The sequence below is a fragment of the Callithrix jacchus genome, chromosome 3 (assembly GCF_049354715.1).
Source record: "Callithrix jacchus isolate 240 chromosome 3, calJac240_pri, whole genome shotgun sequence".
NCBI classification, from domain to species: domain Eukaryota; kingdom Metazoa; phylum Chordata; class Mammalia; order Primates; family Cebidae; genus Callithrix; species Callithrix jacchus.
In genome coordinates, this window is record NC_133504.1 from 57,831,303 (window position 1) to 57,858,510 (window position 27,208).

A 27,208-nucleotide genomic window follows, 5' to 3' on the forward strand; every position below is an offset into this window, starting at 1 on the left:
GGAGTAGTACTTCTATAGAAATATAACAAATAACATGTACAAAGTTTAAAAAGAAAATACTAAGTAAGATTAATAGTAATATGGTAATACCAGTTTACATAATGGTTTTCAGCCATGAAGTTAGACGTAAAGGCAATCAGTTGAATAAACCAAGTGACCATGGAATACTAGATCAGACCTGTTGTAACCACGTGTTCTGTTTTCTTATTTTGTATATGAGTCTCAACTTTCTCAAAGGAATTTATCCAGGTAAGCCGGGCGTGGTGGCTCACTCATAATCCCAGCACTTCAGGAGGCTGAGGCAGGCAGATCACCTGAGGTCAGGAGTTAAGAGACCAGCCTGACCAATATGGTGAAACCCTGTCTTTAAAAAAAAAAGGAATTTATCTAGGTACATCATGTAGTATTAGTAATAGCACAGACATTACTTAACCAATAGCTAATGCAGAGCAATTTTATCATTTGGTATTCCATAACTGGGTTGAATTAAAGCAGAGTGAATAATTTTATTAAGGATGTTGTCAGAGTCCACCCACTAGGTGGACTGAAGGATCTCTTAGGTTCTTTCAAGTTACCAGTGGAAGCTACTGATTATGAAATTTCAATTACAACATTACCTTGCCAAGTGAAAAAGTTACGTGTTAAGAGGGGTAAGAGTCTCCTCTTGTTCAGTTGTCTTGGGAAAAGCTGTCTACAGTGTGGAACCCTCTACTTCTCATCCTGTCTTGCAGTTTGAATGTCTCTGGTTAAAGGCATTGGGCAGTTTGGTGAACTTTTCTGTGTGGCTCAGATATCGAGGACCCGACTTACCCCTTAAAATTCATCAAGTTTCATCTTATAGGGCTTCAGGAGCAGAGACATTTCTGTTTTAATAATTCTATGGAAGAAAGTTGGATTGAAGGAACCTAGAAGAATTTAGAATCTAGGCCTAGAAGAATTTAGAATCTCAAATACAATATACAGGACTATAGTCTAATAACAGATACATACAGGTAGCTTTTCTTTCTTTTTTTTTTTTTTAAGACAGTCTCCCTCTGTCACCAGGCGCCAGGCTGGAGTGCAGTGGCGTGATCTTGGCTCACTGCAACCTCCACCTCCTGGGTTCAAGCAATTCTCCTGCCTCAGCTTCCCGAGTAGTGGGTACTACAGGTGCATACCACCATGCCCAGCTAATTTTTGTATTTTTAGTAGAGACGGGGTTTCACCATGTTGGCCAGAATGATCTCTATCTCTTGACCTTGTGATCCGCCTGCCTTGGTCTCCCAAAGTGCTGGGGTTACAGGCATGAGCCACTGTGCTGGCCACTGTGCAGGTAGCTTTTCTTCTCTTTTTTTTTAAAAAAAAATTTTTTTTTTTTTTTTAAGATGGGGTTTCACCATGTTGGTCAGGCTGGTCTTGAACTCCTGACCTCAGGTGTTCCGCCCGCCTTGGTCTCCAAAATGCTTGGATTACAGGCTTGAACCACTATGCCCGGTCTTTTAAAAATTTTTAAATAAATATATATGTATTTTTAAGCTTTTCTTTAGAAACATAACTTTTCTCTAGAAACATAACTTTTCTCTTTATAGTCATCCCTCTACCAAAGATAATCAGAATCAGATAAATGTATTTTTAAGCTTTTCTTTAGAAACATAACTTTTCTGTAGAAACATAACTTTTCTCTTTATAGTTATCCCTCTACCAAAGATAATCAGAATCAGATAAATTTTTTTACAAAATAGTTTTATCAGTGTTTTTGTCTGATCATTTACATAAGTGCAGCTGTTGGCCACAAAGAAATCTCAGATTTATAAACCTTTCAAGACCAGGAAGCCAAACCAAAGCAGGCATTAGATTTGGCCTACAACCTTAAGGTTCCTGGACTGGCCAAAAAATGACAGATTCTCTCGCTGTAAGGATGGGAACTCTTGAACCTAGACATTCCATGCAGATCCTTAAATATCATATTCCAGTCAAAGCTTTGGTAATATAACTAATGTTTCCAATTGTATCCTGCAATAAGGAGAACAGATTTTTATTGAATTTATGCAAACAACTATATTATCATAAAAATAAGACTCATGAACAGTTTCTGAATTTTGGAGGGGGAGGGATCAAGTAGGGAGAAAAAGTAAATGCTTCTGCTTTTGTTGAGAGAAGTATTATCTTACCAAATTACTGCAAATGATTGATACTTTAAGAGAATAAGTTTTCTTAGATCTGGAAAACAAAACATTAAAGAACCAACAATGTTTCATATAAAAGTCAAAAACATCATTGATTATTTAATCTCATATTTTGTGTTATTCTTAATTAGCAGTTTCTCCAGCTAATCAGTTTCTTCATTAGAATTGTGGAACATATTTAGTCCATTAAGCTTAAAGTTCTTAGAAATGTATATTTAAGAGTACAGGTCTTTTCTATGAATCTGATTGCAGATATTTTTAAAATTTATTTTTGAGATGGAGTTTCACTCTGTTGCCCAGGCTGGAGTGGAGTGACGTGATGTCAGCTCACTGTAACCTCCGCCTCCCAGGTTCAAGTGATTCTTGTGTTTCAGCCTTCCAAACAGCTGGGATTTACAGGTGCACGGCAGCACACTCAGCTACTTTTTGTATTTTTAGTATTTTTTTTCTTTCTCTCTTTTTCCTTTCTTTCTCTTTCTCCCTCTCTCTTTTTCCCTTCTTCCTTTTTTTTGATATAGAGACTCGCTCTGTCTCCACTACAATCACACCTCACTGCAGGCTCAGCTTCAGTGGCTCAAATGATTCTTCCACCTCAGCCTCCTGAGTAGTGGAGACTACAGGCACATGCCAGTGTGTCTGGCTAATTTTTGTATGTTTTTAGAAACAAGAGTTTCACCATGTTGCCCAGGCTAGTCTTGAACTCCTGGGCTCAAGTGATCTTACTGTTTCTGCCTCCCAAAGTGCTGGGATTACAGGCCTGAGCCACACACAAAATTTATTTAATAAATTAATCCTTCACAAACCTTCCACAACTTAATCAGACCTTCCAGAACATTCTTGGGCCTTTAGCTTTGCGTTATACTTTCTCTTACTTACATAACCAGTCATTTCCCTTTAGGATGCAGTTTACTTTCTTTTTTTCCTCATCATTTTGAAAAGTTATTCTCCTTTTAACCTTCCTTTCCAAAATTACATCCTTATAACATTCTTTACATTTACCTCTCTTGCTTACTGAGTTCTTTTTATCTTATTTCTTTCCTAAATATTACATTTAACAACCTTAAATAACCTCTGAATTTACACAGTGTTATTCTTTTTTCTCAGTGAATAATGAATTACTATGCTTTTCTCATAATTTCTCTCATCAAAGCCATATGATGTTTTTTGGTATACTTCATATACAGAATTATATACACTAGTTAGAATTTCTAACTTACGAACCTTGATTTTTAGTGAAAACCTAGGAAGTATGAAATTTTGGTCTATTATATATCAGTATTTTATAGATGAGAATCATTGGCCAGATGCAGTGGCTCAAACCTGTAATCCCAGCACTTTGGGAGGCTGAGGTGGATGGATCGTGAGGTTAGGAGATTGAGATCATCCTGTCTAACACGGTGAAACCCCGCCTCTAAAAAGAAAAGAAAGAAATCCTTTTATAATTTTTATTTGTTATATTTTGGGTTAGGGTCTCTCACTATTGCTCAGCCTAGAGTGCAGGAGCATGATGATAGCGTATTATAACCTTGAACCTCTGGGGTCAAATGATCCTCCTGTCTTAGCCTCCAGAGTAGGTGGGATTACAGGAGCATGCTACCAGGTCTGGCTAATTAAAAAATTTTTTTGTAGAGACAGGGTCTTGCCATGTTGCTCAGGCTGGTCTTGGACTCCTGACCTTAAGTGATCCTATTGCTCCAGCCTTCAAAAGTGCTGGGATAGCAGGTGTGAGCCACTATGCCTAGACTTTTAAATAATTATTACAAACATTCTCCAAAACATAATTTTATGTGTATTAATAGACCTAAATATATTCAGTCTTTCTATAAGATTCAAGAAGGCAAGCACAAACGTATTTATATTCAGCAATTAGTGTTTCAGAAATGATCTGGACATTTAATGAGTATCACTTAATTTAGCATAACTTTAAGATTTCAAATTTTGTGAAAAGTTCATTTATAATGTAAATTAAAAGCTAAAATTTACTGAGCTATCATGTTCTAAGAACTTTGCATGTTTTATAATATTTAATCCTGACAATAACTCTCTAACACAGATGATATTATTTCCATTTTATAGATGAGATAACTAAGGTTCGAAGAACTTAAGTAACTTGTCAAAGAAACCACAAATAGGATGTCAAATCTAGAACTTAAATGCTGATCCTTCTAACTCATAAACATTTAATTTCATTTATATTTACATTATATATATATACATATTTTTGAGACAGAGTCTTGCTCTGTTGCCCAGGCTGGAATGCAGTGGCACAATCTTGAGTGGCACAATCTTGACTCACTGCAGCCTCTACCTCCTGGGTTCAATTTTCCTGCCTCAGCCTCCTGAGTAACTGGGATTACAGGTGCCTGTTACCACACCCAGCGAATTTTCATATTTTTAGTAGAGATGGGTTTTCACCATGTTGGCCAGGCTGGTCTTGTTATTTTTTGACTTTTTAATGGCCGTGCTGACTGGTGTGAGAGGGTATTTCATGGTTTTTTTTTTTTTTTTTTTTTTTTGCAATGGGGTCTCATTCTTTCGCCCAGGTTGGAGTGCAGTGGAACAGTCATGTCATGGCTCACTGCAACCTGTGCCTCCCCAGCTCATGCCTCAGTCTCCCAAGTAGCTGCGACCGCAGATGTGTGCCACCACACTGGCTAATTTTTGTATGTTTTGTGGAGACAGGGTTTTTTCATGTTGTTGTCTAGGCTGGTCTCAAACTCCTGGGCTCCTGAGATCTGTTCACATCAGCCTCCCAAAGTGCTGGGATTACAGGTGTGAGCCACCTTGCCTGGCTTATCGTGGTTTTGACTTGTATTTCTATCCAGAGTATATTTACATGATACTTTCCTGTTCGATTTTCACCATCATAAAACAGGTGGAACAAGTCACTGTTGATTAGGTTATGTGTGAGAACCTGTCTAGGTTCTTTGGTTGAAGATTTCTCAAAACGTCAAAACATGTCTGATAAGGAAAGTATCAAAATATCTTCAAAGTGCTGGGCACTGTGGCCCATGCCTATAATTCCAGCACTTTGGGAGGCTAAGATGGGAAGATTGCTTGAAGCCAGGAGTTTCAGACCAGCCTGGGCAACATAATGAGACCCCATCTCTGCAAAAAATGAAAAATCCTTAGTTGGGTATGGTGGCATGTGCCTATAGTCCTAGCTACTCAGGGGCCTGAGGCAGGAGGATTGCTTGAGCCCAGGAGGTTGAGGCTGCAGTGAGCTGTAATATGATGCCATTGGACTCCAGCCTGGGTAACAGAGTGAAACCCAGTTTCAAAAAAGAAAAAATTATACGGAATTTTGATGATGTCACAAATATCTAAGTTCATTTCTTACCTCTGTGTATGTATGAGGGAGGGAGATTAATATTTTAGTCAATGATCAGATACATAACAGTAGTTCTGTAAGATAATAATACCGGGCCGGGAGCGGTGGCTCACGCCTGTAATCCCAGCACTTTGGGAGGCTGAGGCGGGTGGCTCACGAGATCAAGAGATCAAGACCATCCTGGTTAACATGGTGAAACCCCGTCTCTACTAAAAATACAAAAAATTAGCTGGGCGTGGTGATGCATGCCTGTAATCCCAGCTTCTCAGGAAGCTTAGGCAGGAGAACTGCCTGAACCCAGGAGGTGGAGGTTGCCATGAGCCAAAGTCGCGCCATTGCACTCCATCCAGCCTGGGTAACAAGAGTGAAACTCCATCTCAAAAAAAAAAAAAAAAAAAAAAGATTATAATACCTTAGTTTTACTGTACCTTTTCTGTGTTTAGATATGCAAATACTTTCCATTATGTTAAAATTATCTATAGTATTCAGCATAGTAACATGCTGTACAGGTTTGTAGACCGGTAGCAGTAAGCCATATCATATAGCCTAGGTGTGTAAGTAGGCTTACATCATCTATGTATGTGTAGGTACACTCTATAAGGTTTGCACAATGACAAAATCCTTAGGTTCAAAAGTGCATAAGGACCTAAGGATGCATTTCTCAGGAGGTATTCCTGCCATTAAGCAATGCATCACTGTATGTGTACACCACATAAAAATATATGTGTAAGATTAAGGCTGGGTATAGTGGCTCACGCCTGAAATTCCATCACTTTGGGAGGCTGAAGAGGTTGGATGATTTGAAGTCAGGAGTTCGAGACCAGCCCGGTCAATATGGTAAAACCCTTTCTCTACTAACAATACAAAAATTAGCCGGGCATGGTGGCATGTGCCTGTTATCCCAGCTACTTGGGAGGCTGAGGCAGGAGAATTGCTTGAACCTGGAAGGCAGAGGTTGCAGTGAGCTGAGATAGTACCACTGCACTCCAGCCTGGGTGATGGAGTGAGACTCTGTCTTAAAAAAAAAAAAGTATATATATATGTGTGTGTGTGTGTGTGTATAAAATTAAGAACATGTATCTTAATCTTAATTGGATTAATCAGTGTCAAGGCCATGAATATTTAAGATATCATTAGTCATGGTATGAGACCATGTGTATACCACATAAGAATATATGTATAAGATTAATAACATCTTAACTGCTTAACTCAGTGTCAAGGCCATGAGTAAATAAGGATTTTAAGATTGTTAGTTATGGTATGAGACTCTTGAAAACTTATTTTTATGATTGGCAAGTTATATTGCTTAATTTTCCAGTTAATTTTTCAATCAATTTTTTCTTGCTAAATGAGCTGTAAAATCTCTTCCAGATTAAAGAGCTTTCCTGCAACTTTTCTTATCCTGTTAATATCTACCATCATTTTTAAACATCTGGATTAATTACTGATTTCTAAAGTAAGTCTCATGATATGAGTGCTTGTTGCCAAAATTACTTATCTTCAGTCCTGGCTTATGAGCCTAAATTGTTAAAAACTATATAGTCCAGGCCAGGCACAGTGGCTCACGCCTGTAATTCCAGCACTTTGGGAGGCCGAGGCAGGTGGATTGTCTGAGGTTGGGAGTTTGGGACCAGCCTGACCAGCATGGAGAAACCCTGTCTCTACAAAAAATACAAAAAAAGTAGGTGGGCATGGTGGCGCATGCCTGTAATCCCAGCTACTTTGGAGGCTGAGGCAGGAGAATTGCTTGAACCCGGGAGGTGAAGGTTGTGGTGAGCTGAGATCATGCCATTGCACTCCAGCCTGGGCAACAAGAGCAAAACTCTGTCTCAAGCAACAAAACAACAACAACAAATATATAGTCCTCAGACGTAGTTTTCCTCAAAAAACTTCTTGGTTTCCATGGTATAGGAGCAGCATCAGGGCTGTATCACATTGCCAACACTTCAGATGAGAATATAATACCAGACGTGGTGGTACACCCATACAGTCTCATTTTCAAAAAGGAATGCTTTCTTTAAACAATTTATTAGTTTACTTTCTATTTTTGTAAAATGCTGTGTTAATGTTTGTTTTAATAAATAAGAATGACATCTAAAATTTTCATTAGTTGTAATTAGATTATATACTTTTATCTTTATTATTATTATTGTTTGTAGAGACGCAGTCTCATTATTTGCCCAGTTGGTCTTGAACTTCTGGACCCAAGCGAATCTCTTGCCTTGACCTCCCCAAAGCGTTGGTCTTACAGGTGTGATATACCATACTGGCCTTTTAAATTATTGTTTTCAGAGATGAGGTCTTGCTGTATTGCTCAGGCTGGAGCTGTTCTCAGGCATGATCTTACTACTGATGAGCATGTGAGTTTTGACCTGCTTTGTTTCTGACCTGAGTTCGTTCACCTCTTCTTAGGCAACCTGGTGATCCCCCTCTCCGGAGGTCACCATATTGATGGTGAACTTTGTGTGGATATATGATTGTTATAGTGGATTACAGCCCGGAACTCCTGGACTCAAGCAGTCCTGCTACCTCAGTATCTGTAGTAGCTGAGACTGCATGGGTGTGCCACCACGTCTGGTACTGTATCCTCACCTAAAGCTTTAGCAGTATGATACAGCTCTGATGCTGCCCCTATACCATGGGAACCAAGAAGTATCTGAGACAGGTCTCAATCAATTTAGAAAGTTTATTTTGCCAAGATTAAGGATGCACACCTGGGAGTTAGGTTTGTGGATTTCTCTCCAAAGATGATTTTGAGGGCTTCAATATTTAAAGGAGAAGAGGAAGAAATTTTTAAAAGGTATGGGTAAGAGGCAAGCAGTCACATTCTTTTGAGTCTTTGATCAACCTTTCACTGAATACACAATTTACTTGTGAGAAAGGAGTCTCACTTATGCCTTGTCTAGCTCCAAGGATCTGCATTTTTACATCACAGAGCCATTTGTCTCAGGTTTGCTGAGGGATGACTTAGAGCTCTGTCCTTTTTCCTACACTCATGAAGATAAGCTATCAAAATACATTATCAGGGTTATAATTTAACATAACCATTTTAGGGTAAAGATCTTGAGGCCCACAAGGAATTTCCTAGTGGGCAAATTGTGAGGGAAGTATGTGGCTTTTTTTTTTTTTTTTTAATTGTTGTAGCTATCTTATTTAGGAATAAAATGGGAGGCAAGGTTTGCCTGACACAGTTCCCAGCTTAATTTTTCCTTTTGGCTTAGTGATTTGGGGGTCCTGAGATTTATTTTCCCTTTCACAACTTATATCTTAGGGTCTTATATTATTAAAAATATGATAACAGATTAAATGAAATTCATTTAATGCTTATAGTGTGCCAGGTTATGTAAAGAATGAAAAGAACTAGATATATTTACTTCTCGAGTTGTTCTATCTTATGAATGAGAAAATTTAAGTTAAAAGAGATTAAGTAACTACCCCAGCATTAAAGCCAAAACAAAAAATACTTATTGAGCACCTTTTGTGTTCTGAAGATACAGTGGCCAATAGGCTTTTAACTCTTAAATCATACTAACTCTTCAGTATTGTAACACAAAGAAAATGACTGAGGCAAGTCTGAATTTAGAAGTTTAATTTGCCAAGGTTGAGGATGCACCCAGGCAAAAGCAACACAGAATCACAGGAACAACTGTGACCTGTGCTTTTCCAAAGAGGTTTTTGAAGGCTTCAACATTTAAAGGGGGAAAAGGGGACAGTAGGGAAAGGGGAAAGAAAAAATAAAGAGGGAGAGTATGGTTGCATTCTTGTGATCGCACTAAATCCACTTGTTGCTTGTGAGAAGGAGGGGGTAGAGGGAAAGTCAACTGTGCATTCTTCTGGCACTCAGTGAATCTGCATTTTACGTAAGATATAGTAAACAGAAGAAGCAGTCAAATATGCCTTTGTCTCAGGTGAGTGGAGGGATGACTTCCAGTCCTGTCTTTGTCCTGAATCTGTGAATATAAGCTTTTCATTTATATTGTCAGGGTGAAATTAAATAGAATTCTGTTTTAGGGTAAAGATCTTGGGCCCAGAAGGAATTTCCTTGTGAGCAAATTGTGAAGGAGGCCCCCTGGGGAGGTATGTGGCCTTTTATCTTTGCAGCTCTCTATTTAGGAACAAAGTGGGAGGCAGTTGTGCATGACTCAGTTCCCAAGCTTAACTTTTCCTTTGCCATAGTGAGTTTGGAGGTCCCAAGACTTTTTTTCCTTTCCTTTCCTTTTTTTTTTTTGAGACAGTCTCCCTCTGTTACTCAGGCTGGAGTGCAGTGGCACAACCTCAGCTCACAGCAACCTCTGCCTCCAGGGCTCAAGCGATCTTCCCACCTCAGCCACCTGAGTAGATGGGACTACAGGCATGTGCCACTGTGCCTGGCTAATTTTTGTATTTTTAGTGGAGATGGGGTCTCCCTGGCCGTAATCCCAGCACTGTGGGAGGCTGAGGCTGGTGGATCATGAGGTCAGGAGTTCAAGACCAGCCTGACCAATGTGGTGAAACCTCGTTTTTACCAAAAATACAAAATTTAGCTGGGCGTGGTGGTGCGCACCTGTAGTCCCATCTACTCAGGAGGCTGAGGCAGAAGAATCACTTGAACCTGGGAGGTAGAGGTTGCAGTGAGCCAGGATCATGCCACTGCATTTCAGCCTGGGTGACTGAGTGAGATACCTTCTCAAAAAAAAAGAGATGGGGTCTCCCCATGTTGCCCAGGCTGGCCTGAAACTCCTGGGATCAGGCAATCTGCCTTTCTTGGACTCTGAAACTGCTGGCATTACAGGTGTGAGCCACGGTGCCCGGCCTTTTCATTTTATTATCCTTTCATAGTATACAGAGTACTGTCAAAGTAGTCTTTATGTAATAAAGGGGATAATTATGTCTATTTTACAGGGCTTTTGTAAGGATAGAAAGACAATGCATAAAACGGCTTGTTTCAGCAACTACAAAAATGTATGAGACTATTTTTATTGATGTTTTATATTTATATTAACATCAACTATATATATAATTCCTGTCAGACTTGATAATTTCAAAAGAGAAACAGGACAGTTAAAATGTGAATTAGAAGTACTTAAAGCATTGATTTCATTATTAAAATATTTAATTTCATCAATGAAATGACTAAGGGTAATGGAGCTTTTTTGGGGAGAATTCATTGATCCCGTAGGCAGGAACTATGAATTAAAATATACATAGGTGTAAATTACAAGGCTCTGCCTGGTGGCTCACACCTGTAATCTCAGCTCTTTGGGTGGCTGAGGCAGGAGAATTGGTTGGGCCCAGGAGTTCAAGACCAACCTGGGCAACATAAGGAGACCTTGTCTCTATAAAATAAAAAAAAATTAGCTGGGCATGGTAGTGCATATCTGTGGTCCCAGCTACTTGTGGGGGCTGAAGTGGAAGAATTGCTTGAGCCTGGGAGGTTAAAGCTGCAGTGAGTGATGACTGAGCCATTGTACTCCAGCCTGGGCAACAGACTGAGACTCCATCTCAAAAAAAAAAGGTATAGACTACAAGTTATAATTCATTGTCCTGATAATACTGTTAATATTTGAATACAGATGTCTCCTTGATTCTAATTTTGTACATTGTCCTTTTTAAAGTTAAGTTTACTGAGTTTGAATTTACATGTAGTAAAATTCACCCTTATATTTTCATGAGTGGCAAATTTATACCATTTTGCAGTCACCACCACAATGAAGATAATACAATATTTCTTTCACCCCTGAGAGTTTCCTTGTACCCTATTGAGATTAAATCCTTTGAACTGATCTATTTTCTTTTCCTGTAATTTTATCTTTTCTTGAATGTCATATAAAATAGAGTCACCCTTTCTCTTTCTTATCTGTTAGGTGTTTCAGAATTGGTGCAATAGCAAGTCAGATAACTGAGCCTCATGCTGATACAGCTTGGCATAAATTAGGGCTTGTATTAAGAATCAGTTAAATCAGAAAAAAGTACAACCTGTTGGAAAATTATAAAAAGAGAATTTGTCAGGCCGGGTGCGGTGGCTCAAGCCTGTAATCCCAGCACTTTGGGAGGTCGAGGCGGGTGGATCACAAGGTCAAGAGATCGAGACCATCCTGGTCAACATGGTGAAACCCCGTCTCTACTAAAAATACAAAAAATTAGCTGGGCGTGGTGGCGCGTGCCTGTAATCCCAGGTACTCGGGAGGCTGAGGCAGGAGAATTGCCTGAACCCAGGAGGCGGAAGTTGCACTCCAACCTGGGTAACAAGAGCGAACGTCTCAAAAAAAAAAAAAAGGAATTTGTCAAAGGGTTAGTAAATGGTATTAAATTTTCATGACAAACTTTCAAGAACCAATTCACATGATCAGTTTTCACATATTGGGTGGGAAATTAATAAAATCAGTACCCTTTTAAGCCTCCTTCTTTGGACCCTAGTTATATAAAAGTAGATAATTTATAATTATTGATTCACGACACACTTAAATAATAGCTCTAGCATGTCTGTTGTTGCCTGTTTTTAATAATGTAACAAACACACATGAATCCATCATTTCCCATGAGAACTAGAACCTTGACAAGAACTCATATCAAATTTATCCATCTGTGCCTTAATATAATTTATTTAAAAATCTTTAATAGAATTTATATTGCCTATGTTTCTTATTAATTAGGAATCCCCCACTCCCCACCTATTTGGGGGTGGGAGAGGCAAATAACTTTTGCGAGTCTCTTGCTTTTCAACTTTGTTTTGGTTTATATTGTTATAAACTAACAAAATTTAAACCATTTTGGTATAGTCAAAATTCTTTGCTTTTTGCTTTCAGTGTCTCATCTAATAATTTTTTCTTAACTGTGCATTCATGAAGATATTCTATATTTTTTTCTAGTTTTTAGGAACATTTTATATATTTAGGTCTTTACTACACCTGTAATTTATTTTGTGATTGAGAGGTGGTAATTTAAAATTTTAAATCTTGTGGGGCTGATCATTTGTGCCAGCACACTTTATTAAATAACTTTTTCATTCATGTTAATTTACGTCTTTCATTATTAAGTTTTCAATATGCATGGGTCTTTTTCTGGCCTCTATATTGTGTTTCATTGGTATATTTGAGTATATCTACACCATTACCTTATTGCCTAGTTAGTATAGACTAGCTAGAGCAGTTCTTGAGGAGGGTCTTGAATGACTTTTGGTGTTTGCTCATTCATGTACTTTTAAAAAATTTTTTGAGACAGGGTCTCACTCTGTCACCCAGGGTAGATTGCACTGCTGTGATCACGGCTTACTGCAGCCTCAATCTCTTGGGCTCAAGTGATCCTCCCACCTCAGCCTCCCCAGTAACTGGGACTACAGGCATGCACCACCACACCCAGCTAATTTTTTTTTTTTTTTTTGAGATGTAGTTTCGCTGTTGTTGCCCATGCTGGAGTGCAATGGTGCGATCTCAGCTCGCTGCAACCTCCGCCTCCCAGGTTCAAGAGATTCTCCTGCCTCAGACTCCTGAGTAGCTGGGATTACAGATACCCACCACCATGCTGGGCTAATTTTTTGTATTTTTATTAGAGACATTTTGTAATTTTAGTAGAGTTTTTAGGGGTTTTACCATGTTGGCCAGACTGGTCTTGAATTTCTGACCTCAGGTGATCCACCTGCTTTGGCCTCCCAAAGTATTGAAATTACAGGTGTGAGCCACTGTACCTGGCCATGCCCAGCTACTTTTTATATTTTTTTATAGAGTTGGAGTTTCACCATGTTGCTCAGGCTGGTCTCGAACTCCTGGCCCCAAATGATCCACCCACCCCTGTCTTCCAAAGTGCTGTGATGAGAAGTGTGACCTACCGCACCTGACCCACATACATTTTTTACTATCTTTGTCAAGATTTTTGTAAAACTCTCTTGGGATTTTTGACTGGAAATACATTGAATTTTTTAATAGATTCATTTGGTGAGAATTGACATCCCTAAGATATTGAGGATACCTGTCTATGGACATGGTATTTGTCCATGTAGAATTTTTTTCAGGGAATTTTATGATTTTCTTTTTATTTATTAATTTTAATAGAGATGTGGTTTCACCATGTTGGCCAGGCTGGTCTCGAACTCCTGACCTCAAGCAATCCATCTGCCTTGGCCTCTCAAAGTGCTGGGATTACAGGCATGAGCCACCGCGCCCGGCCTGTGATTTTCTTTATAAAAATCATGTACACCCTTTTGTTAGATTTATTTTTAGGTACCCTGTAGTTTTTGTGGTTATGGTAAATGATAGTCTTTTAAAAAAGTATACTTTGTTTGTTGCCGATCTATAGAAGAACAGCTGATTTTTATATATTGATTTATGTCCAGAGACTTAGCAAACCCTCTTACTTCTTCTGATATCTGAAGACTATTTTAAATTTCCTATGTAGATAGTCTTATTTTACAGGGATAGCGTCATTTCATCGTTTCCAATTCCTATGCCATTTATTTGCTTTTCTTACCGAACTGGTTAGGATTGTCAGTACAATTATTAAATTAAAGTGGTAATTGTAGGTAAATGTGTTTGTCCTTAATATTGGGAGAAAGTTTAAAATATCTTGCCTTTGAGTCTTGGTTAAATTTTTTCTTTCTTTCTTTTTTTTTTTTTAAGCTCCCACTATGTGGGAGGGGATTCCAGAAAGCTGGAAATCCCGAATTTTTTTCTTAAATTTTAAAAGGATGTTGAATTTTATAGAGACATTTATACTGCATCTACCAAATGATGTATTAGTTATCTATTGCTGCATAACAAATTACCTAAAACATTTTGTTGGTGAGGATGTAGAGAACTGGGTATCTTCATATGCTGCTGGTAGGAATGTGAAATGGTGTAGCCACTTTGGAAAAGCTTGTCATTTCCTCAGAATGTTAAACATACAGGTACTATGTTCTAGCACTTCTGCTCCTGGCTATTAATGCAAAAGAAATGAAAACATTCACATAAAACATATGTCTTGTACATGAATTTTCAGAGTAGCATTCACAATAGCAAAAATGTAGAAGCATCTCAAATGTGCATTGGTGGATGAATAGAGAAATAAAATGAGATATATCTTACAATGGGATATTATTCAGCAATAAAAGGAAATGAAATACTAATAGATCTTACATGTAAATGAACCTTGAAAACTTTACTGTAAGTGAAAGAAGCCAGTTGCAAAAGACCACATATTAGGCTGGGTATAGTGACTCAGGCCTGTAATCCCAGCACTTTGGGAGGCCAAGACAGGAGGAGCCCAGGAGTTTGAGATCAGCCTGGGCAACATAATGAAACCTTGTCTCTAAAAAAAAAAAAAAAAAAAAAATTAGCCAGGTATGACTACATGTGTCTGTAGGTCCAGCTACTGGAGAGGCCTAAAATAGGAGGATCACTTGAGCCCAGGCCTTGTCTCCCCTGCAACAAATGACATATTACACATATTATATAATTCTATTCATATGAAAAGGACAGAACAGACAACTCTCTGAAGACAGAAAGTACATTAAATTTTTTCTTTCCTTCTTTTTAAGAGACAGAGTCTTGGCCAGGCACTTTGGCTCACGCCTGTAATCCTGCCCTTTGGGAAGCTGAGGTGGTTGGATTATCTGAGGTCAGGAGTTTGAGACCAGCCTGGCCAACATGATGAAACCCCATCTCTACTAAGAATACAAAAATTAATCGGATGTGGTGGTGGGTGCCTGTAATCCCAGCTACTCAGGAGGTTGAGGCAGGAGAATTGCTGGAACCTGGGAGGCAGAGGTTACAGTGAGCTGAGATAGCGCCACTGCACGCCAGCCTGGTGACAAGAGTGAAACTCCATCTGGGGGTGGGGTGGGGGGGAATGGTGAAAGTGGGCATCCTTGCTTGTTCCTGATTTTAGATGAAAAGCTTTCAGTCTTTTAAGATTGAATGTGATTTTTGCTGTGAGTTTTTCACATATGGCTTATATTTTATTGAGGTAGGTTCCTTCTATTCTTAGTTTGTTGAGTGTTTTTACCATGAAAGGGATTAAATTTTGTCTAGTGCTTTTTCTATGTCAATTGAGATGATCATGTGTTTTTTTTCTTGTATTCTATTGCTGTGGTGTATTACATTGATTCTGTTTTTTGTTTTGTTTTTGTTTTTTTGAGATGGAGTCACTCTTGTCACCCAGGCTGGAATGCAGTGGTTTGATCTTGGCTCATTGCAACATCTGCCTCTTGGGTTCATGCGATTCTCCTGCCTCAGCCTCCCAAGTAGCTGAAACTACAAGCACCTGCCACCATGAGTGGCTAATTTTTGTAGTTTTAGTACAGAACAGGGTTTCACCATGTTGGTCAGGCTGGCCTCAAATTCCTGAACTCAGGTTATGCACCCTCCTCTGCCTCCCAAAGTGCTGGGATTACTGGCGTGAGCCACTGTGCCCAGCCATTTATCCATTTTTATATGTCAAACCATCCTTACATTTCAGGAATAAATTCTGCTTGGTCATGGTGTATAATCTTTTGGTCGTTTAGGAATGTGCTGACCGGGCGCGGTAGCTCATGCCTGTAATCCCAGCACTTTGGGAGGCAGAGGTGGGTGGATCACCTGAGGTCGGGAGTTCGAGACCCGCCTGACAAATGTGGAGAAACCCTGTCTCTACTAAAAATACAAAAAAAATTTACTGGGCTTGGTGGCATATGCCTGTAATCCCAGCTAGTCAGTAGGCTGAGACAGGAGAATTGCTTGAACCCAGGAGGCTGAGATTGCAGGGAACCGAGATTGCGTCATTGCACTCCGGCCTGGGCAACAAGAGCAAAACTGCGTCTCCAAAAAAAAAAAAAAGGAGTGTAATATATGGAGTTTTCTTTTTTTCTTTTTATAATCAAGTAGATGAAATGAAGATTTTTCTTTTCTCTTTTTCTTTGTTTAAATTATACTTTTAAGTTCTGGGAGTACATGTGTAGAGTGTGCAGGTTTGTTACATAGGTACACACATGCTATGGTGGTTTGCTGCACCCATCACCCCGTCATCTTTTTATGGATTTTTCAGTTCTACTTATGTTATTGATTTCTAACTTTATCCCATTATGATCAGATAACATAGTTAATATGATATCTGTCTTTTAAAATTTATTGAGACTTAATCTGTGACTTATCATACTGGTCTGTCATAGAAAATGTCCCTCATACCCTGAGAAGAATGTGTATTCTGTTGTTGTTAGAGTGTTCTGTATATGTCTGTTAGGTCTAGTTGGTTTATTGTGTTATTTAAGACCTCTCTTTTCTTACCCGTTTTCTGTCTGGTGTTCCATTCATTATTGAAAGGAGGAGTACTGGAGTTTCCAGATATTGTTGTAGAACTGTCTATTTCTCTTTTCAATTCTGTTAGTTTTTGTTTCATATTTTGATTGTTATTAGGTATATAAATGTTTATAGTCATTATATTTTGTTGCTTTATTGCATCTTTTATTAATATATACTGTCTTGTTTCTTATAAACTTTTTTCATTTGAAGTCTATTTTGTTTAATATTGGTGTAGCTACTCCTGCTGTCATTTGCTTATTATTTGTGTGGAATATCTTTTTCCACTTTTCATTTCCAGCCTGTTTTTTTTTTTTAACTTTTATTTTAAGTTCAGGATACAAGTGCAAGTTTGTTACACAAGTAAACTTGTATCATGGAGGTTTCTTGTACAGATTATTTCATCACCCAGCTACTAAGCCTAGTACCGATTAGTTGTTTTTCCTGATTCTCTCTCTTCTCCCACCCTCCAACCACAGAATGCTCCCGGTGTGTGTTATTCCCCTCTATGTGTCCATGTGTTCTCATCATTTTGTAGCCACTTATAAGTGAGAACATGTGGTATTTGGTTTTCTCTTCCTGTGTTAGTTTTCTATGTATAGTGACCTTCAGTTCCATCCATGTTCCTGCAGAGGTCATGATCTCATTCCTTTTTATGGCTGCATAGTATTCCATGGTGTATATGTGTCACATTTTCTTTAACCAGTCTATCTCTGATGGACATTTAGGTTGATTCCATGTCTTTGCCATTATGAATAGTGGTGCTGTGAATATACATGTGCATGGGTCTTTATAATAGAATAATTTCTATTATTTTGGGCATATACCCAGTAATGGGATTGCTGGGTCGAATGGTATTTCTGTCATTAGGTCTTTGAGGAATCATCACACTGTCTTCCACAATGGCTGAAGTAATTTATACTCCCACCAACAGTGGATAAGTATTCCTTTTTCTCTGCAACCTCACCAGTGTCTCTTATTTTTTGACTTTTTAACAGTAGCCATCCTGACTAGTGTTAGATCGTATCTCATTGTGGTTTGGTTTGCATTTCTCTAATGATCAGCAATGTTGAACTTTTTTTCATATGATTGTTGGCTGCATGTATGTCTTCTTTTCAGAAGTTTCCGTTCATGTCCTTTGCCCACTTTTTTTAGATGGTCTCATTCTGTCACCCAGGCTGGAGTGCAGTGGTGTGATCTCGACTGCAACCTCTACCTCCTGGATTAAAGCTTCAGGTATCCAAGTAGGTGGAACTACAGGCGCGTGACATCACATTTTTATATTTTTAGTAGGGATGAAGTTTCTCCATATTGGCCGTGCTAATCTCAAACTCCTGGCCTCAAGTGATCCACCTGCCTCGGCCTTCCAAAGTGCCAGGATTATAGGTGTGAACCACCGATCCTGGCCTGCCCACTTTTAATCAGGCTGTTTTTTTTGTTGTATAATTGTTTAAGCTCCTTGCAGATGCTGGATATTAGATCTTTGCTGGCTGCATAGTTTGCAAAATTTTTCTCCATTCTCTAAGTTGTCCATTTGTTGATAGTTTATTTTGCCGTGCAGAAGCTCTTTAGTTTAATTAGATCCCATTTGTCATTTTTTGCTTTTGTTGCAGTTGCTTTTGGTGTCTTTGTCATGAAATCCTTGCCCTTTCTTACATCCTGAATGGTATTGGCTAGGTTGTCTTCCAGGTATTTTTTTAGTTTTGGGTTTTACATTTAAGTCTTTTTCCTCACTTTGAAAGGATGGTTTTATTGGATATAGGATACTTTGTGGGCAGGCTTTTTTCTTTCTTTATTTTTTGTTCCTTTTTTTTTTTTGAGATGGAGTCTTACTCTGTCACCCAAGCTGGAGTGCAGTGGCACAGTCTTGGCTCATTGCAACCTTCGCCTCCTGGGTTCAAGTGATTGTCCTGCCCTCAGCCTCCCGAGTAGCTGGGACTACAGGCAGATGCCATCAAGCCCAGCTAATTTTTTGTATTGGTAGAGATGGGTTTCATCCTGTTATTCAAACTGGTCTTGAACTCCTTGACCTCAGGTTATCTGACCTCCAAAAGTGCTGGGATTACAGGCATGAGCCACTGTGTCCAGCCATATTTTTTATTCATTTTCTGAAGACTGGGTTTTGCTATTTTCACAGGCTGGGCTTGAATTCCTGGGGTTAAGTAATCCCCTCAGCTCAGCCTTCTGAGTAACTGGGACTGCAGATGCCTGCTACCTCTATTGACTGCAGTTCTTTTCTTTTAGCAATTTGAATATATCGGCCTACTGCCTTATGGCCTCTGAAGTTTCTGATGAGTTATCTGCTGATAATCTTTTCTCTTGCTGCTTTTCAAGCATCTCTTTGTGTTCAGTTTTTGAAAATTTGATTATATAATGTGCTGGTATGTGTCTCTTTGAATTCATTTTAATTGGAGTTCATTGAGTTTCTCAGGTGTTTATATTAGGGTCTTTCATCAAATTTGGGAGGTTTTCAGCTAATATCTCTTTAAATATTTTCTCTGACTCTTTTTTTTCTCCCTCTTAGACTCCCATAATTCATATGTTGGTCAGCTTGATGGCATCCCACAGATCCTTTAGGTCTTTTCAGTTTTTTTTTCAATCTTTTTTTGTTTCTCTTTCTTATACTCAGTAATTTTAGTATCTGGTCTTCAAGTTTACTGATTTTCTTCTGCTTGCTCAAATCTACCTTTGAATTTCTCTAGTGAAGTTTTTACTTCAATTATACTTTTCAGCTCCAGAATTTCCCAGATTTTATTGATGTTTTAATTTTGTTTATGTATTGTTTTCTTGGCTTTCTCCAAAGCTTCTTTTAGTTCTTGGAGCATATTTAAGATAATTGTTTTAAAGTCTTTATGTAGTAGATTAGCCATCAGGTCTTTTTCCGGAACAGTTTCTGTTGATTTATTTATTTTTTCCTTTGAATGGCTCTTCCCTGGTTTTTTGTTTGCCTTATGAGTTGTTGGAGAAAACTGGACATTTGAATCTGATGTGTTACCCTGAAAATAGAGTCTTCTTCTTCTCCAGGATTTGTTGTTCTTTGTTATTGTTTTTGTTTTTTTGTTGTATTTGGTTCTTTAAAAATTTTTTTTTAATTCTTTTTTTTGTTGTTGTTCTTTAAGAAAATTTTAATCACTTTTGGGGTACAAGTGATTACTGGTTACATGAATGAATGGTATAGTAGTGAAATCTGAGATTTGAGTGCACCTGCCACCCAAATAGTGTACATTGTGCCCAATCTGTAATCTTTTTATCTCTTACCCCCACTTCCGCCCTCCCTCTTTGAGTCTCCATAGTCCATTATATCACTCCGTATGCCTTTGTGTACGCACAGCTTAGCTCCCATTTCCAAGTGAGAACATACGGTGTTTGTTTTTTTTCTTTCCTGGGTTACTTCACTTAGAGTAATGGCCTCCAACTCCATCCAAGTTGCTGCAAAATACATGATTTTCTTCTTTTTTATGGCTGAGTAGTATTCAATGGAATATATATACACCACATTTTCGTTACTCATTGGTCAATAGGCATATGGTTAGGTATCTATATTTGTAATTGTAAATTGTGCTGTAATAAACATACATGTACAGATGTCTTTTTGATATGATGACTTCTTTTCCTTTGTTTCCTTTGCATATATACCTAGTAGTGGGATTGTTGGATCAAATGGTAGATCTACTTTTAGTTCTTTAAGTAATCTCTGGCCTGGCGCAGTGACTCACGTCTGTAATCCCAGCACTCTGGGAGGCTGAGGCGGGTGGATCATGAGGTCAGGAGTTCAAGATCAGCTTGACCAAGATGGTGAAACCCCGAAACCCCATCTCTATTAAAAAAAAAAAAAAAAAGGTATTCTTCATACTGTTTTTCATATAGGTTGTGCTAATTTACATTTCTACTAGAAGTGTATCAGTGTTCCCTTTTCACCAAGTTTATGCCAATATCTGTTGTCTTTTGACTTTTTAGTAATGGCCATTCTTGCAGGAGTAAGGTGCTTTGTCAGTGTGGTTTTAATTTGCATTTCCCTGAATGACTAGTGATGTTGAGTACTTTTTCATATATGTGTTGGCCAGTTGTATATCTTCTTTTGAGGAATATTTGTTCATGTAATTTGTCTACTTTTTCATGGGATTTTTTTTTTCTTGATGATTTGTGTGAGTTCCCTGTGGATTCTGGACATTGGTCCTTTTGTTGGATGTATAGGTTGCAAATATTTTCTCCCATTCTGTGGGTTGTCTGTTTATTCTGATGATGATGATGATTATTATTTTTCTGTACAGAATATTTTTGGTTTAATTAGGTGCCATTTATTTATGTTTTAGTTACATTTGCTTTTGGGTATTAGTCATGAATTCTTTGCCAGTGTCCAAAAGAGTTTTTCCTAGGTTATCTTCTAGGACTTTTATGGTTTTTCCTAGGCCAGTGTCCAGAAGAGTTTTTCCTAGGTTATCTTCTAGGATTTTTATGGTTTCAGGTCTTAGATTTAAATCTTTGATTCATCTTGAATTGATGTTTTTATATAAGGTGAGAGACGGGATCCAGTTTAATTTTTCTACTTGTGGCTAGCCAGTTTTCTCAGCACCATTTATTAAATAGGTGTCCTTTCCTCAGTTTAAGGTTTTTTTTTTCCTTTTTTTTTTTTTAAGATGAAGTCTCGCTTTGTTACCCAGGCTGGAGTGCAGTGGTGCGATCTTGGCTTACTACAACCTCTGCCTCCTGGGTTCAAGCAATTCTCCTGCCTCAGCCTCATGAGTAGCTGGGACTACAGGTGCCCACCACCATGCCCAACTGATTTTTTTATTTTTAGTAGAGACAGGATTTCGCCAGGTTGGCCAGGCTGGTCTCAAACTCCTGACCTTGTGGATCTGCTGACCTTGTGGATCTGCCTGCCTTGGACTCCCAAAGTGCTGGGATTACAGGTGTGAGCCACCTACCCGGTTCCAATTTGTGTTTTTTATGCTTTGTTGAAGATAGTTGTGGATATTTGGTTTTATTTTTGGGTTCTTTAATCTGTTCTACTGGTCCATGTGTCTGCTTTTATACCAGTACCATGCTGTTTTGTTAACTATAATCTGATATAATTTGAAGTTCGATAATGTGATGCCTTAAGATTTGTTCTTTTTGCTTAGGATTGCTCTGACTATTCAGCCTCTTTTTTGGTTCCATATAAATTTTAGTATTTTCTTTCTATAATTCTGTGAAAAATGATGTTGCTATTTTGATAGGATTTGTATTGAATCTGTAGATTGCTTGGACAGTATGGTCATTTTTATGATATTCATTCTTCAAATCCAGGAGCATGGGACGTGTTTCCATTTGTTTTTGTTATCTATGATTTCTTTCATTAGTGTTTGTAGTTCTACTTGTAGAGATCTTTTACCTCCTTAGTTAAGTATATTCCTAAGTATTTTATATATTTTTTGCAGCTGTTGTAAAATGGATTGAGTTCTTAATTTGATTCCCAGCTTGGTCATTGTTGTTGTATAGCAGTATACTGATTTGTGTTCATTGACTTCATAACCTAGGCTCTTACTAAATTTGCTTATCAAATCTAGGAGTCTTTTGGAGGAATCTTCAGCATTTTGTAGGTGTACGAACATATCATCAGCAAACAGTGGTAGTTTGACTTCCTCTTTTCCAATTCGGATGCACTTTATCTTTTTCCCATGCCTGATTGCTCTGGCTAGGACTTAAAGTACTATGTTGAAAAGAAGTGATAAAAGTGAGCATCTCTGTCTTATTCCATTTCTCAGGGGGAATGCCTGCAACTTTTTCCCATTTAGTATGGTGTTGGCTATGGCTTTGTTGTGTATGACTTGTTATTTTGAGCTAATTCCCTTATATGCCTCATTTGTTGGGTGTTTTTATCTTAAAGGGATGCTTGATTTTATTGAATGCTTTTTCTGCATCTGTTGAAACAATCATGTTGTTTTTGTTTTTAATTGTTTATGTGATGTGTTACGTTTATTGACTTGCATCCCTGCATTCCTAAGATTAAATCCACTTGATCATGGTGTATTTTCTTTTTGATGTGCCATTTGATTTGGCTAGCTAGTATTTTGTTGAGGATTTTTACATCTATGTTCATCAGAGATGTTGGTCTGTAGTTTTCTCTTCTATTTTTTTTTGTTGTTGTTGTTATATCTTTTCCTGGTTTTGGTATCAGGGTGATACTAACTTCACAGAATGAGTTAGGGAAGATTCCCTCTTCTCAATCTTTTGGAATAGTTTCAGCAGGATTGGCACTAGTTCTTCTTTGAGTGTCTGGTAGAACTCAGCGGTGAATCTATCTGGCCCTGGATTTTTATTGTCGTTGTTATTGTTATTATTTTGGGGACAGGGCCTCACCTCTGTTGCCCAGGCCGGAGTGGTGGCACCGTCGTGGCTCACTGCAGCCTTGACTTCCTAGGCTTAAGTGATCCTCCTGCCTCAGCCTCCTGACTAGCTGGTAGTACAGGTGTGCACCACCACACCCAGCTAATTTTTGTATTTTAAGTAGAGACAGGTTTCATCATGTTGCCCAGGCTGGTCTTGAACTCCTGGACTTAAGCTGTCCACCTGCCTTGGCCTCTCAAAGTGTTGGAATTACAAGCATGAGCCACTACACCTGGCCAGCAATTTTTTTAGTTATTACTGATTCAATTTCGTTGTTTGTTATTGGTCTTTTCAGGGCTTCTAATTCTTCCTCATTTAATCTAGGGGGGTTGTATGTTTCTAGGACTTTATCTGTTTCCTCTAGGTTTTCTAGTTTATGTGCATGAGCTATTCATCACAGTCTCAAATGATCTTTTGTATTTCTGTGGTGTCAGGTGTAGTGTCCCCAGTTTCATTTCTAATTGAGTTTACTTTAATCTTCTCTCTGTTTTCCTTGGTTAATCTAGCTAAAGGTATATCAATTCTATTTATCTTTTCAATGAACCAATGTTTTGTTTCATTGATCTTTTTCAAGTTTTGGTTTGTTTCATTTAGTTCTGCCTTTTTTTTTTTTTTTTTTTGAGATGGGGTCTTGCTATGTTACCCAGGCTGGTCTTGAACTCCTGAGCTCAAGTCATCCTCCTACCTTGGCTTCCCAAAGTGTTGGGATTACAGGCATAATCCACGGCACCTGGCCTAATTCTGCTCTTATGCTTTGGGTTTAGTTTCTTTTTGTTTTTCTAGTTCCTTGAGATGTTATATACTAGGTTGTCAATTTGTGATCTTTCGGATGTTTTGATGATAGACCTTTAATACTACAAACTCTCCTCCTAACACTACTTTTTTGGTATCCCAGAAATTTTGATAATTTATGCCACTATTATTGATTTAAGAAATTTTGAGACGTTCTTAGCCGAGAGTTGCCGCGGTTTCCTGCTTCAACAGTGCTTGGAGGGAACCCGGCACTCGTCTCCACCCCAGCTGGCCGCCCACAGCCAGCCCTCTGTCACCTCCACACCACGCCCTCGGACTGCCCCAAGGCCCCCGCCTTTCCAGCGCCACGAAGCCACCGCCTCAGCCGCCGCCTCTCCTTAGCCGCCGCTGCAACGACCACATCTCCTTCGCAGGTGCGCCAGAACTACCACCAGGATTCAGAGGCCGCCATCAACCACCAGATCAACCTGGAGCTCTACGCGTCCTATGTTTACCTGTCCATATCTTACTACTTTGACCGCGATGATGTGGCTTTGAAGAACTTTGCCAAGTACTTTCTTCACCAATCTCATGAGGAGAGGGAACATGCCGAGACACTGATGAAGCTGTAGAACCAACGAGGTGGCCGCATCTTCCCTCAGGATAACAAGAAAACAGCATGATGACTGGGAGAGCGGGCTGAATGCCATGGAATGTGCATTACATTTGGAAAAAAATGTGAATCAGTTACTACTAGAACTGCACAAACTGGCCACTGACAAAAATGACCCCCATTTGTGTGACTTCATTGAGACACATTACCTGAATGAGCAGGTGAAATCCATCAAAGAATTGGGTGACCACGTGACCAACTTGTGCAAGATGGGAGCGCCCCAATCCTGCTTGGCAGAATATCTCTTTGACAAGCACACTTTGGGAGACGGTGATAATGAAAGCTAAGCCTTAGGCTAATTTCCCCATAGCCACGGGGTGACTTCCCTGGTCACCAAGGCAGTGCATGCATATTGGGGTTTTCTTTTTTTTTTTTTTTTTGAGACGGAGTTTCGCTCTTGTTAGCCAGGCTGGAGTGCAATGGCGCGATCTCGGCTCACCGCAACCTCCGCCTCCTGGGTTCAGGCAATTCTCCTGCCTCAGCCTCCCCAGTAGCTGGGATTACAGGCACACGCCACCATGCCCAGCTAATTTTTTGTATTTTTAGTAGAGACGGGGTTTCACCACGTTGACCAGGATGGTCTCGATCTCTCGACCTCGTGATCCACCCGCCTCAGCCTCCCAAAGTGCTGGGACTACAGGCTTGAGCCACTGCGCCCGGCCTGGGGTTTTCTTTACTTTTTCTGTAAGTTGTACCAAAACATCCACTTAAAGTTCTTTGTACCATTCCTTCAAATAAAGAAATTTGGTACCAAAAAAAATTTTTTTTTTTTTAAATTTCCACCTTGATATTATTAACACACACACATCATTCAGGAGCAGATTGTTTAATTCCATGCATTTATATAGTTTTGAGTGTTCCTTTTATATTTTATTTCTTCTAGTCATATTTCACTGTAGTGTGAGAAGATACTTGATAAGATTTTTGATATTTTTTAATTGATTGAGATTTGTTTTGTGGCCTATCATACGGTCTATCTTGGAGAATATTCCATGTGCTGATAAGAGAAATGTATATTCTTCAGTTCTTAGGTAGGATATTCTGTATTTGTTAAGTCCATTTATTCTAAAGTATAGATCAAGTCCATTGTTTCTTTGTTGACTTTCTGTTTTGATGATCTGTCTAGTGCTGTCATTGGAGTAAGGAAGTACCCTAGCTGTTGTGTTGCTGTCTTTCTCATTTCTTAAGTCTAATAGTAAATGTTTTATAAATTTGGGGAGCTCCAGTGTTAGGTGCATATACATTTAGGATTGTAATATCTTCTTGTTGGATTGATCACTTTATCGTTACCTTCACTGGCTTTTTTTTTTTTAACTGTTGGTACTTTAATTTAATTTTGTAATTTATTGAAACGGTTTTGCTCTGTTGCCCAGGTGGGAGTGCAGTGGCATGATTGTGGCTCACTGTAACCTCGACCTCCCAGGCTCAAGCCATCCTCCCTTCTCAGCTTTCCAAGTAGCTAGGACTATACAGGTGTATGCCGCTACACCTGGCTAATGTGTGTGTGTGTGTGTGTATATATATATTCTTTTTTTTCTTTTTGAGACAAGATCTTATTCAGTCTCCCAGGCAGGAGTGTAGTGGCACGATATTGGCTCACTGCAACCTCTGCCTCCTGGGTTCAGGTGATTCTCCTGCCTCCACCTCAGCCTCCCCAATAGCTGGAACTACAGGTGCAGGCAGTCACACCGGGTAATTTTTGTATTTTTTTGTAGAGATGGCGTTTTGCCATGTTGCCTATGCTAGTCTCGAACTCCTGGGCTCAAGCGATCTGTCTGCCTCAGCCTCTCAAAGTGCTAGGATTGTAGATGTGAACTACTGCATGTGGCCTGTTGTTGCTTTAGTCTGTTTTATCTTGTAAAAGAATAGGTTGCCCTACTCACTTTTTTTTTTTTAGACAGAGTGTCATTCTTGTCCAGGCTGGAGTGCAATGGTGCAATCTTGGCTCACTGCAACGTCCGCTTCTCAGGTTCAAGCGATTCTCCTGCCTCAGCCTCCTGAGGAGCTGGGATTATAGGCACTCAGCACCATGCCTGGCTAATTTTTTTTTTTTTTCTTTTTAGTAGAGATGGGGTTTTGCCATGTTGGCCAGGCTGGTCTCAAACTCCTGGCCTCAGGTGATCCTCTCGTCTTGGCCTTCCAAAGAGCTGGTATTATAGGTGTGAGCCACTATGCCTAGCCCACTTTTGGTTTTTATTTGTATGGAATATCTTTTTCCACCCCTTTACCTTGACTTTACATGAATCCTTCCATGTTTGGTGCCGTTCTTGAAGTCCACAGAACTTGTTTTATAATTTTTTTATGCTTTTTTTTTTTGGGCCTTTTTGTTTTTTTTTCCTTTTCGTGGAGAATGGGGTCTAGCTATATTGCCCCGGCAGGTCTCGAACTCCTGCACACAAGCTATCCTCTCTCCTCTGCCTCCCTAAGAGCTGGGATTACAGGTGTGAGCCACAGCACCCGGCATTTTATAATTTTTAAAATCCGTTCTGCCTATCTGTGCCTTTCAAGTGGAGCATTTAGGCCATTTATATTCAGCGTTAGTACATGTGAGGTTCCAGTCAACTCGTTAGTTGTTATCTAGTTACTTTGTTTTCTTCATTTTGTTGTTGTTTTATACATTGAGTTTTATACTTTCAGGAGGTTCTATTCTGGTACATACTGGCCTTTTGTTTCAGGATTTAGAATTCCTTTTATCATTTCTTGTAGGACTGGTCTG

At 39.0% G+C, this 27,208-nt stretch overlaps 1 protein-coding gene and 1 pseudogene across 12 annotated transcripts in view; both read left to right on the forward strand.

The window, feature by feature from the left end:
• The window catches only part of ELF2 (E74 like ETS transcription factor 2), a 131,571-nt gene that overhangs the window by 10,487 nt on the left and 93,876 nt on the right, over positions 1 to 27,208 (forward strand). Inside the window, exons 2-3 of one of the 11 annotated variants that reach the window (XM_078366486.1) lie at positions 6,868 to 6,952; positions 9,508 to 9,573. The exons of 9 other annotated variants lie outside the window; for them this stretch is intronic. The gene's annotated coding sequence lies outside the window, so the exon portion shown is untranslated. The remainder of the gene's footprint in view (positions 1 to 6,867; positions 6,953 to 9,507; positions 9,574 to 27,208) is intronic. One more of the 11 variants, XM_035292927.3, reaches the window with a different exon arrangement.
• Positions 102 to 26,882, forward strand: LOC128931490 (ferritin heavy chain pseudogene; annotated as a pseudogene). The gene is made up of 2 exons (XR_013532735.1): positions 102 to 249; positions 24,030 to 26,882. The product of XR_013532735.1 is annotated as a ferritin heavy chain pseudogene (transcript).